The 16,863-nt window shown below is 37.6% G+C and overlaps 1 protein-coding gene across 11 annotated transcripts in view; it reads left to right on the top strand.

Annotated features, from left to right (window-relative positions):
- Positions 1-16,863, top strand: part of rdx (BTB/POZ and MATH domain-containing protein rdx) — a 199,471-nt gene that overhangs the window by 142,515 nt on the left and 40,093 nt on the right. The gene's annotated exons all lie outside the window — the stretch shown is intronic.

Genomic DNA, 16,863 nt, shown 5'->3' with positions numbered 1-16,863 from the left:
CGCGAACGGATTTCCATCGATCCGTATTTCGTTCGATTTCGTCGTATTCACCGACGAAGAGATACGCGAACGTTCGTCGCGGATAAAGAAGATCGCGCGAACGATAGTTCACGTATGAATATCCGACGAACGAATTACGCATATTCATCCAGAACCGAATACGGTAGTAGCTCGAACCTAAAAAACGAGCGACGTTTGTCTTTGAATCAGACGGGTGACGACGATTACGCAATGTCTCGCGAGCTGCTCGACGTAAATATTTTTCCGATTGCTCGCGCAGAACGTTTTCCCCGTCTCTGCATGGATTTACAGAGCTGATTACGCCGAGTTTGCGAATTGCCGAAAAAAAAGGGGGAATAATACGAGAGAGAGAGAAGACACGCCCGCGCTCGCACGCTCCGTTAATCGCGCCTGTATCGATCGCGAGGGCAAACGGAGGGTGTACCGATAAGTAGACACGAGCGAAACACACGGTTATGCGTCGTAATAGGCAAACTTAATTAACGGAATGATATTTCTGAAATTGAGGCGGTCGACGATTTACAGCCGGATTACGTGTGTTGTAATTTGGACTATGCTATGTACACCATGTACGTACTGTGTGGACAATGCGAGTAGGTGCAGTATCCGCGTTTGTTTCGACCGAGGGTTGAAAACAGTTATGATATAGGTTCTTAAGAATTATCGGTTTCGGTTCTGATTCTTCAGAATCGATATTATATTGGTATATATTTTATATTATCGATATTATAATATTTATAATATTAATATTATAATTATAATTAAATTATTTATGATATTATAATATTTATAATATTATAATATAATATTATAATATAATATTATAATATAATATTATAATATAATATTATAATATAATATTATAATATAATATTATAATATATATGTTATATACGGGGTGTCCCAAAAATGTCTCGCAATCCGGAAATGGCGGGTTCCTCGGATCATTTGAAGCAATTTCTTCCTTTACAAAAATGTTCTCCGAGACACCGTTAACGAGTTATTAACGAAAAAACAGCGACTAATAAGAATCGAGTACGGCTGACGCGAGGCGGCCCAGCCAACCAGCGCGCGAAGCCCAGTTCCGTTCATTGGCTCGGTCGCCTCGCGCCAGCCGAGCTCGCCTCTCATTGGGTCACTGTTTTTCGTTAATAACTCGCTAATGGTGCCTCGGAGAAAATTTTTCTAAAGGAAAAAGTTGCTTCGAATGACCTGATAAACCCGCCACTTTCGAATTGCGAGACATTTTTGGGACACCCTGTATAATAATAATATATAATAATATATGTAGATATTATAATATTTTATATTATGTCACATGGTATATATTCGATATTATATTTTCGATTTTTGATTTCAGTACTGTGCGACAGACAAAAACGCTTGCTGTCGCAGCTTCTCAGTTGTACAAGTTACGAAGATGTGATTATATCGCCACGCATTCTCGATCCAAATGCGATGCATTTATTATTACGTAAAATAGAGCTGTAATCGAAATCTGGAACGAAACAGATGTAATATGTCGGTTGTAATATTGATTTTGGAGAACAAAAACCGAATATAACCGATACGTAACGGTTTAAAAGGTTTATTTTTAGAAGCTTCCCAATACCCGTTTTCGACCTAAATCATTTTTCTTTTCATAGAATTTTGTGTCGAGCATATCCACGCGCTTACGTTACACCGTTTCCAGAGGCAAAGCTCTCGCCTTTGACGGTGACACACGAAGCCTCCTTTCCTTCGAGGCGTGTGGAAACAATGCGACGGAGTCTCCGATCGATGATTGCAACGCGTGCACGTCCGTAAAACGACCGATATCGAAATCGATACGGTTGTGTCGTATACGTGTTTTCGCCATCCTGCTGATGTACACAGATTTTGATTTTCTCAACGTTTTCTCCGTACATAATACAGTGCTCTCTTTGGTCATTCATCAGCTTCGAACATCTTCTCCTGCCGCTAATTCTTCATTCACCGTTTATTCACCCTTATTCACGTTTTTTTTTTATCCCCGCTCGTTGCATATTCATGACCAACGTCAAAGCGGAAATACTGGCGTGGTATTCCGCCATTACTTTCCCTGATATATTAATGAAATTTTGTTTGATACTAGGTTCATCGAACCCGCCAGAATAACGTGTAACTAATTGTTTAACCCTTTGCACTCGAAGCCACTTTTAACTTTAAAGTTCAATAGAAGTTTTATATATAATTTTATTATAATATATATATATATTATATAAATTATAATATAATAATAATAAATAATATAATATATAATATTATAATAATATATAATAATATAATAATAATAAATAATATAATATATAATATTATAATAATATATAATAATAGTATAATAATTATAATAATATATAATAATATAATATACTAATATAATAAATAATATATATTATATAATTATATATATATTATATTATATCTAAATGAACTTTTCTGACTTATAGTATTTCCATTTTATACGACTAAGTCCATTTTATGCATATGAAATTGAGTCTTGCGACTCGTGCAACAGTTGGGCTTTTAACAATTGTTTATATCTAAGCTTCGATCGTGTAAAACTTATCTTGAAACGTGGTGTAACAATTTTAGCGGTGCGTCAGTGTCACCGCTCGAGTGCAAAGGGTTAATTTACGATTATTCAATGTACGTGTTACTTGCGGAAAATATTGCAATACAATAAATGTTAAAAATCAGGATAAATTATCGTCACTTCTATAAATTGGTATAAAATAGCTGCTTCCAGTGCTCCGTATAAATCTAGGGTTGAATAGGGTTTTTAGAAATGCAAATAAATATTGCAGTCCTCCGTACAACTTCGTTTAATTCCCGCGATCAGTTTGATTTAGACATTGAACCTTACATCGCCTGTGTGCCGAAGGGTTTATACCGGTTATATAAATAAATAATCATTCGTCGGAATATTAAACGTTTCATCGCTATCGTTCGAGTTAGCCTTGTCGAGGTCGCTGCGCACCGGATTACCACGATGTACGTCCGAAATGCATTTACGTAAATACGTGCACGTAATGAATTTTCCTTGACGCGTTCGCCAATCGACGTATATTTAAAAAAAAGAAAAAAAAATAGAAAAAAAACGTAACAATCCACAGCAGTCTTGAAATGTCGTAAAGGAATATCGAATTTCATTTTAGCATCATTGTTCCCCGGAAACGAGCCGCGACTCGTCGTCGTTACATGATAATGCCGACGGAGAGAACTAACGGGTTCGGTTGCCTTCTGCTCGAACCTAACCGCTCGTAATTCACTGCGTACGCGAATAGTCTCGCACGTCACCCATAACAAATTATCGAATTAAGATAGCAATTATATATATATTTTTTTTAACTTCAAGCATGTATTTCTGTATTTTATCGTTCTCTGTCGCGGCGAGTTTCATTTGTTATCATTTGCTCACCTTTTCTTATCTGTCCGACAGTTATCGCTGTCTATTCGAGCTTCGCGACACAAAACGTTCGCCGCGTTAAAATATTGAGGTAAACGAATGGCGATGGACGAAGGAAAGACCGAAGCTGCGAATCCAAGCGATTGATATCGGCGAGTTGACTCTCGTCCGTATAGCGAATCCGCTGCACCGACCGGTTTCGTTTATTCTGCTATTCAGCCACCGAGCAATTATCGTGTCCGTCCTGACCTGTCCGGGCCCCGCGATATACGTGCACACAGGCGCTTTTACAGCTACGCTTCTATTCACCGTCTTCGCGAATTAACCTTTACCTATTTGCGTGTTTGCACGTTTATGTAACGCGCGCGGCTCGCTTCCGTTCCCCTCGCGGCTCGCGGCTCGCGGCTCGCGGCTAGCCGGCCCACGGATCCGCGAACGCAGCCTCTAGAATCGCAGCGTCCTCGTTCGAAATTGTTTAGAACTGCTGTGTCCAATTGGCGCCATCTCGTCGCCTCGGCTCCGCAAACAATACCCTTTTCCATGCTATTTTATCCGTCGAACGATCCTCCTTGATTTTCAAAGTTCTCTCTCTCTCTCTCTCTCTCTCTCTCTCTCTCTGCATGCATCGTTGACCGAGGTCCTTCAGAAACGACCGTTGGTTATTGGAAAAGTTGTTGGAAAGAGACGATCGGTTAAATCTTACGTACAGTGATTCATTAATATTCGGACACTTTTTAAAACGCGATAACTTTTTTTTTAACTAGAATAAACGACTTGGATTTTTTTTTAGACGGTAGAGCGACCAGTCTACACCAGGCCATAACTGGAATGCTTTTTTTAAATTTTGCTATTACTTATTAAACGCATTTCTTTCATTTTCGTTATGGGTTCGCGGGTTCAATGGTGTAACCTTTGGAAAAGTCGGTTTTTTTTTTCTTTTATATTATATATTTTTCTTTTATTTGCACTCGAGCGGTGACTCTGAGGCAGCACTAAAATTTGTTGTATCACCTTTTAAGATAATGTTGATATTAACAAAGTTTAGATTTAAAAAATTATTAAGAGTGTATTATTAAGAGTGAGTATTTATTAAGAGTGTATTATTAAGAGTGTATTATTAAGAGTGAGTATTTATTAAGAGTGTATTATTAAGAGTGTACAGATTTAAAAAATTATTAAGAGTGTAACTGTTGCGCGAGTCCCAAGAGACAATTTCATATGCATAAAATGCATTTTGTCATATAAAATAGAAATACTATAAGTTAGAAAAATGATTTTATATTTACAGTTAAAATAGCTTCGAGTGCAAAGGGTTAACACGTTGAACGCCCAGCGTAAATCGGTAGAATTTCTGCCGGCGCCACGAAGCAAAAAAAATATTTACAAAACACTATAACGTATTGTCCTGAGTGTCCAGTGTCACTCCAATTATGTTTACAATGTTTCAATGAATTCCATCGTGACTAATAAAATATTATAATGTTATGGAAACAAATTTAAATATAAGTCTAATTTGTTAGTATAAGATGTGGCGTTCAACGTGAGAAAAAACGAGAGTTTTCTTTTGTTTTCTTTTGTCATTCAAAATGTAAAAAAAACGTTCTAGTTACGGTCTAGTAGACTAGGGTCGCTCTGTCATGTAAAAAAAAATCAAGTCGTTTAGTCCAGTTCTAAAAAAGTTATTGGGTTTTATGAAGTGTCCGAATCTTAACGGGTATGTACTTCTTTCGCAACTAATTTCCAGCTGTTCGAGCTGATAACAGTAACCAAGAACTCGGAAGTGTTCCAACGATGTTTCGCAGCGATACGGGAAGATGCACGATAGCATCGTGTTCTCGAGTGTACACACGGCTATATCGAAAGCTTTTTATCTCGACAATGCCGGTTTCTAGAAACGCGCGCGTGCGATTGTTCCGGATTTTCGAAAATAGAGTTACAGAACGCATTCAATTTCTTATGTTCGATGTAAGGTTCATAAGTTTCAGTATTGCTATAAACTGAGAATCCTCTGATTCTTCAAAATTTAAGATATTATTCAAGCACGAATAATTTAGTGTTACCTTAATATTAATAATGTTAATAATAAATTCATAGATCTAAAATATTAGCTTTAGACGATTCCATGCGGAGATACACCGTTCTAAATACAAAGTCGTAAAATATTAAAGCGAAATTAAACGATTTACACACCAATTATATAGTATTAGAGAGCAGATTGGCTGGCGCGCTGAAAGTATTGAATCTAGTTTGAATCAATATTTATTCCATATGCAAATAGCATCAAATTCATGACAATTCAAACTTTGAGAAGAGTTTTAAGAAGCTATTAAAAGTTACGAGCGTGTATGTGTGTGCGTGTCTGACCATTTTTTATACGACTGCTTAAACAATTACTAAGAAAAGGATATCAAGTTTAAGTGCGACCTCTTGCAACCTTCGTGTGTGGAATAATTTTAATTATATTATTATATATATTTATATGTATTATTATTATATTATAATATTATTTGCCGATGATCTGGCAAAAATATGCTTCCAACAAAAGTTAGTCAATATTCACATTTCTACAAATTAGAATATATAGACTTGCAAGCAAAACTTTTTTCACAAAAGATGCTGGTCACCTCGATTTTTAAAATATTAAATAATAGGGAAAATGGAAAACATATCCAATGATCTTCTATCATGTACGTGATTCAATTATATGAATGCAACTACTGCAAATAAAATGTGCAACCCTGATATCGTCGATATGTCGACGTATGTAGACATTCGTCCCGAAAGGGTTAATACATATTTTTGACTTGATAATGTTCTAGCTGGTGTCGAGAAGAATTTAACGAGCTGCGATACTGTAACCTTAAACCTTGAAACAACGCTAAAATGCTTTTTGTGCCACCTTGGATTTTTTACGACCTCATCTGACTCATTCAAGCGTGATGTAATGGAACACGTTTGATGATATCTTTCATACTTGACAAGCGGCATTTACCATAGACAAATTTACTAACTCGTATATTAATCGGTTAATAGAAAAATAAATAGATAATTTTCCCGTAGAAAAATAAATAAAAATCATTTTTATCACAGAAAGGGAATTTCTCCAGACCACTGTGCAACGACCGACTTGGAACTTGTGTATTTCTAAGATTTCATATAAAATACTTTTTGTAAAACCTTTCTCATAGTTTAAATTGTTTAAATATCGCGACATTCGTGCATGGATTACAGAATCATGGGAGACTAATTAAATCGTGAAAACACGCCTATTAACCCTTTGCACTCGAGTGGTGACTCCAAGACACCAGTAAAATTGTTATATCACGTTCTATGATCATTTTTATATTATCGAAGTTTAGATTTTAAATATTATTAAAAGTATAACTGCTGCACGCGAATCACGAGACGCAATTTCGTGTGCATAAAATGCACTTTGTCGTATAAAACGGAAATACTGTAAGTCAGGAGAATTATTCTAGATTCACAGTTAAAATGGCTTCGAGTGCAAAGGGTTAATATATATAAAACGTTAATTAAAAATTAGTACACGCCTTTTTATGAGTTCTTAGGACAAAAGTTATCATTTGAATCTCCGATTCTTCTCTTTAGTGTGGTGTATAATTGCACATATAAATACAGTGTGATATATGCTTGCACGCATGTATAATTATTTAAATTAGCTAATATTTTGGATTTTGAATCTTCGAAAGGTTGAACGTGTACAAAAGCGTTTGGGAATATAATACCTGAAAAATTTAATTTTGGACACGATAAACGGGTTTGCAAAAGCCCACTGTGCGGCGGTTTCAGCACGAACATCCCCTCGACATTATTCCCCCAAGAAGGAACGGTTCGAGACTCTCGGGATACATGCATACTCGTTTGCGTTTCCGTCGAGCCGGGGAACGAGAGAGATAGGGTCCGTTTTGGAGCGTCTCTGGACGCGGTGTTTGATCGGTCTCGATTCGGGAAATCGTTTTCAAAGCGCTATTATTATATCGCGACGAGACTCGAGGCCAATCGATGTCCAGTGCGCGATGAAATAAAGCCGAGCACAAAGGCGAACGAGCCTCGATCGGTGAAGGGAATGAGGGGTCGAGGGGCGACCTGGCCGGGGGCAGAAGGCCAGGAGGGCAAGAGGGGATCGGAAGCAAAGGAAGGAAGGAAGGTTGTCCCTCGCTAGCTCCACAACCTTCGACTTCAAGGGTACAGGGCCGTGGTGCGACGTCTCCACGGTTTTTCGCTCTTCTCTCTCTCTCTCTCTCTCTCTCTCTCTCTCTCTCTTCCTTTTTTTTCTTTATTTCTTTCTTCCCTCCCTCCTTTCTTTCTTTCTAACGGAGACCCTAGACCAGTGGCGAGAAGCGTTCTTTGAACGTCCAAATTAAACACGTCGAGCGTCTATTATTCCGCGTACGCGCACGCTGTTCGTCCACTAAACAAGTTAAAAAGGTTTAATCGTTGCTTCTCAACGGACACGAAGAACAGGTTTAGACTTTCGAAACAACTGACGCGGTTTGACCGAATTGGGGGATAGGGTCGCGAACGAAGGTTAATAGCCATAATCCGGGTTTATTTAACCCTTAGCTACTACACCTAGTAAGACTTACGTAACCGTTATTAGCGTTCTCACAGACCGCTAATGTTTACTGCGTTATCGTTGAGCTTAAACGAGTGGTAAATCGGAGATCGAAATCGATTGTTCGCTGCTTTGCTCGTCGATAACGAACGGTCCAACTTGAACGGTTGAGTTCAAAAAATGTTTCTCTTTTGTTTACGATTTTTCTTACAATCGCCATTGTCACCACAGATGAATAAGTAATAGGTCTACCGGAAAGTTCTGTCCGATAGTGTCACTTCAAGTTTCAGTTCATATGCACATGTTGATTTGAGACATATATGACTATCTCTCTTTATCATTGCATTTACACGCATGTACTCTCCTAAATAAACTGAAACAAAGATGTCTCATGTCGTTATTAAGTGAGACGCGATCGTGAAAACATGGCTACCGATGATAATGCCAGACCACACGCTGCTTTGGCGACTCGTCAGAAAATCGCAGAGCTAGGCTGGGAAATTCTGTCACATCCGCCACACTCCCCAGACCTAGCACCCTCCGATTATCACTTGTTTCTCTCTTTGCAAAACTTTTTACAGGACAAAAAATTCAAAACTGAAGCTGATGTCAACCAAGCACTAGTTGAGTTCTTCGCCTCTAAAAATAAATCATTTTTAAAAAATGGCATTCACAAGTTGCCATCACGCTGGCAAGAAGTCATAAGTAACGATGGAAAGTATATTCTACAATAAGTATTATTAACCCTTTGCACTCGAGGGCTCCGGAGCGGAGCCATTTAAAATTTGTCTTCAAACTCGAGGGCTCCGCTACGGAGACAATGCAAATAATTTTCAGTTTTTAACATAAGAACAAAAACAAATGGTAAAAATTAGTTATAGGATGTTTCGCTGTTGGTGACAAATGACGGTCGCGGCTCGCGGATTGTTATGCTCTCGATAACAGCACACAATCGCGGTTTGAGCAACATTCCGCATTCCGCACTTGGATGCAAGTGAGTTAAGTCGTGTTATTCAGCAGTAGAGTGTATATCAGATTCTAGTTTATCTGTTGTTTTTATATTTTGAATACATATTTCTATCCCCGATATGGCAAATAAAAGAAAAATTTGTGAAAATTATAGTGATATTGAAAGTAGTAGCGACGAATTAGAATTTGAAGTTCATAGTGAAGATTACATAAATAATATAGACGCTCTTGGCCGTGATGAAGCAGACAATATTGAACTAAGCCATGAATCCGATTCTAATGATAGTGATATATTTCCTGCTGTACGACGACACATACCGAGAATTGAAAGTGATATTGAAGTGAAGTTTGTAAAATTGTTGGTGGACCAATTGATTGGAAATTTCCGACAAAACAGCACATCTCGAGAATACAGTTACACACCAAATACGGAGGCCAGGCTCAACAACCACCTACATATTATACATTCTGGAACCAAGAAAGATTGTGTAGTGTGTTTGAATAGAAAAATTCCAGGCGAAAGACGGCAGACCCATTATTTTTGTGATACCTGTCTAGAGAAGCCAAGATTATATATTGGCAATTGCTTCGAGAGGTATCACACTTTGGAAGATTACAAAATGTAATAATTTTATAATTTTTTTTATATATCCTAACATTTGTATCCATAAACAATTAAAAAAATAATAACATACAACGATGACTTTTCTTTTAATGCTTATATCATGAACTTACATGTGAATATGATCTTTTCACTAAAATGGCTTCGAGTTGCTGGTAACATGACTCAAAAAAAACTTCGAGTGCAAAGGGTTAAATGTATGAAAATTGTGTTATATTTCTATTCAAAAACAGACAGAACTTTCCGGCAGACCTAATAATTAGCAGCGGTCCCGCAGACCGGCGATTCTAGTTAACGGGGGTTGATCATTTTTGTGTTGTTCTCGATTCTCCGTGTCGCTCCCGATCGATACGGTAGCTTGTTAATCGAATAACGCGCGAAGAGAGGCGGCGAGGATTCTCTTTCTCTCTCTGTCTCTCTCTCTCTCGAGATCGTTCTTTCTCCCAGTCTGTGTCTCTCGTCGGCAGAATTAATTCACCGAGTTAACAGCGCAATTAGTCGACGCTGCGTCCGACAACACTCGACACAGCTGCGTGAAACGGAGAACCGCTGCCGGAGAAGGAGCTTTTGTCCGGTTCACAGCCCGGAGTGCAATTCGGGTTAATTGGGGAACAAGAGAAACGGAGTGAGAGAAGAAGAGAGAGAGCGAGAGAGATTTTACGGTGGGTGGGGGGTCCTCGCCTCGCCTCGTCTCGGGTACTTTAGCCCTTAACTCTGGCTTCCAGTCGAGCGAACCGTGAAAATCGATCGGAACCGACGAAAGAAAATTTATCTGCGCATCGTCGCACTTTAGGATAATATTGTGAGCTTTCGGCGTGTTCGTTAAGGCTGTATCCTTTGTTAAGGGCTATAAAAGGCGCGGAAAAGTCTCGAGATTTTATCGGTTTGTTACCGAAATTCTGCATCGCTTCTCGATGCTCCCGTCTCGATTTCTCACGCTTCGATTTCCGTGAAGGGAAACGGACAGGACGTCCATCGAGGACCATGAACAAGTCCCAAAAATGCGATTTAACCCCTTGCCAGTCCCCCAAGTTTGACGAAATCGATGTAAAAGATACCTACCTGTTTCTTTTCATAAATTGGTTGGTTGTGCTATTCTCATGCAAAATAAGTGCATTCGGATAGTGAATGGGTTATTTTTATTTGTAAAAATTGACAACTCATTCGTGTATACATATATAACGTTTTATTTTAACCCTTTGCAGTCGAGTGGCGACTCCGAGACACCGCTAAAAAATGTTTATGTCACATTTCAGAAATAATTCTTACATCAATAAAATTTAGATTTGAGAAATTGTTAAAAGCATAACTGTTGTATAAGTCACAAGACTCAATTTCGCACGCGTAAAATGCGCTCTGTCATATATAAAATAGAAACAGCGTAGATCAGAAAAATTATTTTAGATTTACAGTTAAAATGGCTTCGAGTGCAAAGGGTTAATGTTTTAATTTAACCCATTGCCATTCCCCAAGTTTGACGAAATCGATGCCGAATATATCTATCTATTTCTTTTAATAAGTTGGTTGGTGGTTGTGCTATTCTCATGTAAATTAAGTGCATTCGGATAGTGAATGGGTTATTTTTATTTATAAAAATTGACAACTCATTCGTGGATACATATATAACGTTTTATTTTAATATAAGTAAATAATAAATAAAAATTAATAAATTTGATTTCTCACAGTCCCTAAACAGATTTTCCCGTGGAAAGTTGACTCGACAGGCGACCGGAACCGGCGCGTTCAATCGAGTCGGGAGAAAACTGTTGGATCTCATGGTTCGTGTCTTCCTGCTCGTCGAAGGAAACCTGCAACGTTTATCTTAGATCTGAAAAACGAGATTCCTGGTTTCCGCGAGAAATTTGAAAATAATATAAATAATAATAGGAATAGTAATAATAATATATATTTTATTTACTAGGTTTAATAATACTAATACCATACCTAATACCGTACAAATTAACATACAGGGTGTCCCAAAATTATGGTATTTCCGGGAAATGGGTTTCTGAGATTATTTGAAGTAATTTATCATCGGATTATTTGAAGTTACACCAAATAACCTCAGGAATCCCGCGTTTCCCGGAAGTACCTATAATTTCAGGACACTCTGTATATTCATTTGTACGGTATTAATATTATTAAACTCTGTAAATAAAATATATATTGTTACTACTATTATTATTTACATTATTTTCAAATTTTTCGTGCAAATCAGGAATCTCGTTTTTTGGGGACACCCCCTATATTATTAGACTACGGATTTTATGTATTTATAGGAAAAATTGATCAGTGAAACGCAGAAAGCGATGACTTCGGTATAATTTAACAAGACCGTTACATTATTACCAACTTTTTAGACTCGTTAAAAGAAACGATACATTTTTATTGAATTTCCATTTCTTAACCCTTCGCACTCGAGTGGTGACTCAGAGGCACCGCTAAAATTTGTTACGTCGCGTTTTAAGATAATTCTTATATCAACAAAGCTTAGATTTGAAAAATTGTTAAGAGTGTAACTGTCGCGCGAGTCCCAAGAATCAATTTCGTATGCGTAAAATGCATTTTATCATATAAAATAAAAATACTATAAGTAAGAAGAATGATTTTATATTTACAGTTAAAATAGCTTCGAGTGTAAACGGTTAAAATTGATAGAACAAATCAATGCTTTTCAATTGCTACGCGCGTCGTTGTTGTGAAAGAAGTCTGAAGATTCACGAAACTTGTTTGTATTCATTATAATCCTACTCGATAGAATTTGGCATGCCGCACAATGTACCGTGAAACTTCTGGGACACAAACAAACGAATGGAGGGATAAAAGGGTTCTAGGAACCACGGTGGGTAACCTAACGGCTTCTTTGTTGCACTTCATGGTCGACGGTCGATGGTCCTGCGTCAACGGTCTTTGGTCAATAATCGTTGATCGTGGTCGTCTATTGTTCCTTTGAATTTCCCAGCGCGTTTCTTGAAAGCCAAGGGAAAAGCACCAATCCCTGCGGTGCAACGGGCTGAGGAGCGGAGAGAAGGGAAGAAAAGGCCCCTGGACCTTCTCGCAGGACTCGGTCGTCCTTCGATAGGGCCATAGAGTTGCCGCGGGGCCGGAGCCTTGTTTTATCTATCCTTTATCCTTCCTGACCGAGTCGAGAAGCAACGCGAGCCAAGGGCAGGGAAGCTCCCCTGGATTCTCTGTTCTCTCTGCTCTCGACTCTCGGCCGACTCGTTTCCAACGGGGGCCACTGGCCCCGACTATGTGGGATATACCGGACGACCTTGGGTCTCATGGCCAATTTGCGAGGTCCATTCCCTCCAGATGGGCCCTTACGGCCGTCTTATTAGCCACAGAGTCGCTTCTCGCTCTTCGGTTCTCGCTTTCCTCATCGCGACCGCGGAATCTCTTTTTCCCCGATGCGACGTCTCGCTTTTCGTCCCATCAACCCGACCGATTTTTCTCTATTCCGAGGATATAGCGGAACCGGTTACCGTAAAGCGAGAGACCGCACAATTTACTTTATGTTTATCGATTAAGACGTATTTTCATTTTAATCGATTCGATTGGCGGAAAACGAAATTTTTCCAGCACACGTAAATTATAAATATTCTATAGGTTTTATAATAATATTTACGGTAAAGAGGTAATGCAAAAGAATGAAAATATGAAGAGAAAGAATTTTCTAGGAACATAGGAAAGAGAAAGCAAAGTAGAATTAAATCGAATTTTTAATCACCCTTAACCCCTTAACGCGCAGAAACGTATTAACACGGGCGTGCAAAACCGGCCAAAATGTGCAGACCCGTATATATACGGTCGGCGTCGCAACTTATGTCGCTAAAATGTTCAGATTCGAATATATCCGGGCAGTAAAAATAACTTAATAAAAACCAAGGAAAACATTCAATTTATTGATATTCATCGTGTAATTCTGTATTGTAAGCTGTAAAGTTTGTTTATTTGGGATTATAAAATATGGCCTTTTAGGGTGACACTTATAAGCATCTCTGACCTGGTAATTGTTTCTATCTATCTATATCCATTATTGCGTATCTAATTAGCGTTGGCACTTTTGTGAGTTTTGTTATGACTAATTTATTTATTACTCTCCAGTTATCTCCGATCTCTTTCTATTTTTTGCTTATTCAGGAATAAAATATGCACTTTTAGGATGGCACTTATGAACATTTAGTGTATTATTCGTGAGCAAGTCGTGAAGTAAAGTAGACGTTATCAAAGTGAATTTCTTCAAAGACAATTGTTTTTTATTTTTTACAAATATTATTAGTGTCAACATATAAAAACGTTTTTGTTTTATGGTGTATTTTTATAGAGAGTAAATTGGATTTTTAGTGTATAAAAGGTATGTTTTCTAATGTTGAAATAAGGAATGTTGGGCTATGAGCTCTGCACCTTGTTTTGAAATTTACCATACAAAAGAAAATTTTGAATAGTTTTAGTTTATTATATATTTTTCAGCTAATAAATATTATTATTATATTATTACAAATTTAGGTAAAATTAAATATTTTTCAGTTTTTTTTTCGTCTCCTCCTTCCCCTTCAAAATAGTAACTGGTAATTGAAAAACAGTACGATGGGTACAAAATTCGATCTGCAATGCGATTCAATATTCACTATAATTATTTATCCACTATTTTTATTGAATTTTTAGTAATTTTTGCATTTTTTTTACATATTTATTGAAATTAAGGTCCAAATATGTATTTTCTTAGATAAAAAAAATTGATTGTTTTTGGTCGGTTTTTTTTTTTAAATTGTGCATTAAGGGGTTAATAGAGAATATGCAGCGATTTTTATTCAACGACAAACAAAATAAGGGAACACAAAAATGTGATATGTTTTATCCGATTGATATGCGCGATAAGTTAATCACGCCAGAAAAGAAACCAAAACAAAAAATGGTCACCCCACGGTAACCGGCTCCGCTACCCTACAGGTATCATGACCGTGGACGATTTTCACCGCGAGCGACTCCGCCAACCTCGTCTCGTTTCTCTAGTCGAGCAAGATTCCTATAATCGCAAACGCGAGCCGTGTATTTCCCACTTTTTGCCTCTTTTCCTTTCTTTTTCGTTCAGTTTTCTTTACCAGATGCCGCGCTCGCAAATACCGGTCATTTCGCTCTCCATCGTATTGCCTCGCATTTCATTGGTTTTATAGTCATTTCTTATTTTATTTTACTAATAAACGGGACGAGGTCCTTGCAATACATAAAATTGGAAATATAGAATCGTATTAGAGATTGACGATGACGCGAGAAAAGGAAGAAGAATAAAAGACTAAAAACGCATGGATCGCGGGTAAAACAAGTGTATCCCTGCGGTATGAGCATTTTAGATCGAAATAGTAATCGCGATCTTGTCGATGGCCTCGGGACATTAATTTATTTACTTGTTTTATTTGAACGGGATAACCATGTACAGTAAATTCTCCCTAAATTTCTTTCAGTTTGTAAACAAAAATGGACAATTTGGGAAGAGGAGATACGATTATGCGAGCCCCTCGGCTCATTTTTTATAGTTGCCTATTGTCAACAATTATAAAAATATGGTGCGAGGCTCGAATGAAGGAAAATTAAGGTGAATTTACTCTAACACAACGAGAAATATAATCATTAAGATTTAAAGAGTCGTCGGTGATAGATGATATTAGTTCAGGCTGAATTACTATGACGCTATGCGAATTAAGGACCCTTTTATTTTATGCGGTAACACATTGAAAAGATTAATCGAGAAGCACACGTTATTCATAATTAATGATCGACGACTTGTATACAAAGTAATAATACATAATAGTACATAATAATAATAGCTCATTGATGTCAACGGAAAAAATCCTTTGTCATATAGCGTACAATAACGAACACGATACACGAATAATTAAATAATTGAATATACGAATAAACAATTTCCTCGCTGTTTTTCTAGGACGGTTTACGCATTCTCGCGTGCGATTCGCCAATTCTGGCGAATTCAATTTACAAAGGTTGATTTTTCAAAACAAAGAAAAAAGAACAGCGCAGCTGTTTTATTCGGAAAAGCCGTCGATCGACGCCCAGTGAATGCGTCGGCCCGTTCCAGTCAAAGGATTAATCAGCCAGCTATCTTTCGATCGTCGGAGACCTTTCCTCGTTCTTTTTCTGCTGGGCGCGAAAGCGAGCACAGAGCCACGCGTACCACGAGCACACGCGCTCTTGAGTAACGACGACTAATGATCGGTGAAGAAACTGAAATTACCGGCGGACACATGGCCAACAGCGTGGTGCACGTGGTGTTTTCAAGTCTCGGATCCGCATTCATGTATTCACCGCAATTACGTGGCCTGCCACTCTTATTCGATTACCATTTGTAATTTCCCGTTTTAATGGTCGGGTGGATACTGGATACACCGAATACTGAATACTGAATTGCGAATTACGTCCCCTTCATTCGGAGAGGAATCATTGTCGATCTATGTATGTTTTCTGTATAAAGTTATGCACGGTATGAATAACAATCCTATCGTTGCCTCGCTTGTCAATTTTAACCCTCTTTGTGCGCGCCCTGCCTTTTACACCCTCAAAATACTCGTCGAGATTTAGCTCGATTGATCCGTTCTGCAGGACGTGCACGTCCATGAATGATAATAATAAATAGTAAGTAAATGATAATAAAATAATAGTACATAATAATAGTAAGTAACAAAAGTTCGACGTATTTTTGCATTCGGTGTTATTACATTTGAAATATCTTTATGCGAAACAATGATTGGCCGCCTCGATTGCAATAAACAGAAGTCGAATAAAAATATATTTTTTCTGTTAATAAGTTTAACAAGTTGAAAATAACATAATAGTATTTCTAAAATAAACAACCGTGTCCATTGCTCTGTGTTTCATCTGTTAATTTTTTCACGAAAGCATAAAACCCGCTGTCTGATCGTAAGTTATGCTTTTGTTTTTATTGTTGTGAAAGTGTGCGTTTATTTGTATACAGGGGGTGTTCGGAACAAACAGATGTTCGTATAAACTTGTGTGTTTATTGAAAAAATATAATGCTTCAAAATTTATACAAGCGTTTATAAAATAAAAAATAAAATAGAAAATAGAATAGGTTTATAAAAAATAGAATACGAACAGAAGATCAATTTTGGGCGTGTTTTCAAATGCATTTACTATTATTTCCAATACAGATGGAATATTTCAATGAGTTCGGCTATGACTAAATCGACGAATGAAAGCCTGCGTTCTTGC

Source organism: Megalopta genalis, chromosome 15, assembly GCF_051020955.1.
Source record: "Megalopta genalis isolate 19385.01 chromosome 15, iyMegGena1_principal, whole genome shotgun sequence".
NCBI classification, from domain to species: domain Eukaryota; kingdom Metazoa; phylum Arthropoda; class Insecta; order Hymenoptera; family Halictidae; genus Megalopta; species Megalopta genalis.
This window is presented reverse-complemented; position numbering and strand designations above follow the sequence as displayed.